Source organism: Aplysia californica, unplaced genomic scaffold (genome assembly GCF_000002075.1).
Source record: "Aplysia californica isolate F4 #8 unplaced genomic scaffold, AplCal3.0 scaffold00439, whole genome shotgun sequence".
Lineage (NCBI taxonomy): Eukaryota > Metazoa > Mollusca > Gastropoda > Aplysiida > Aplysiidae > Aplysia > Aplysia californica.
Window position 1 is genome coordinate 601109 of NW_004797709.1, and position 421 is coordinate 601529.

The window sequence follows — 421 nt, forward strand, 5'->3', positions numbered from 1 at the left end:
TCGGACTCGCAATCGTAAGGTCGTGGGCTCGAATCCCGTCAGGGACCCGGTACGTTGTGTCCGTGGGAAAGGCACTTTACACGAATTTTCCTCACTTCATTCAGGTGAGAATGGGTACCCGGCTATAGACAGAGAAAGATCTTGTCAGTTTGTTAGTATTTGAGCGCTTAATCAGCTGCTTGCACTATATGCTTCCCGGGAAGCTGAGAATGTTTCTGAGTGTTCTATGGTCTGCTGGGGTAATAATATAGTGTAAAGCGCATAGAGCCTGCTGTTGAGCCGTGGTATGCGCTATACAAAAGCTATTTATTATTATTTATTATTATCCCCATTAGTGGCGTCGGTGGTTTAGTGGTTAGGCTACCGGGAAGCTGAGAATGTTTCGGAGTGTTCTATGGTCTGCTGGGGTAATAATATAGTG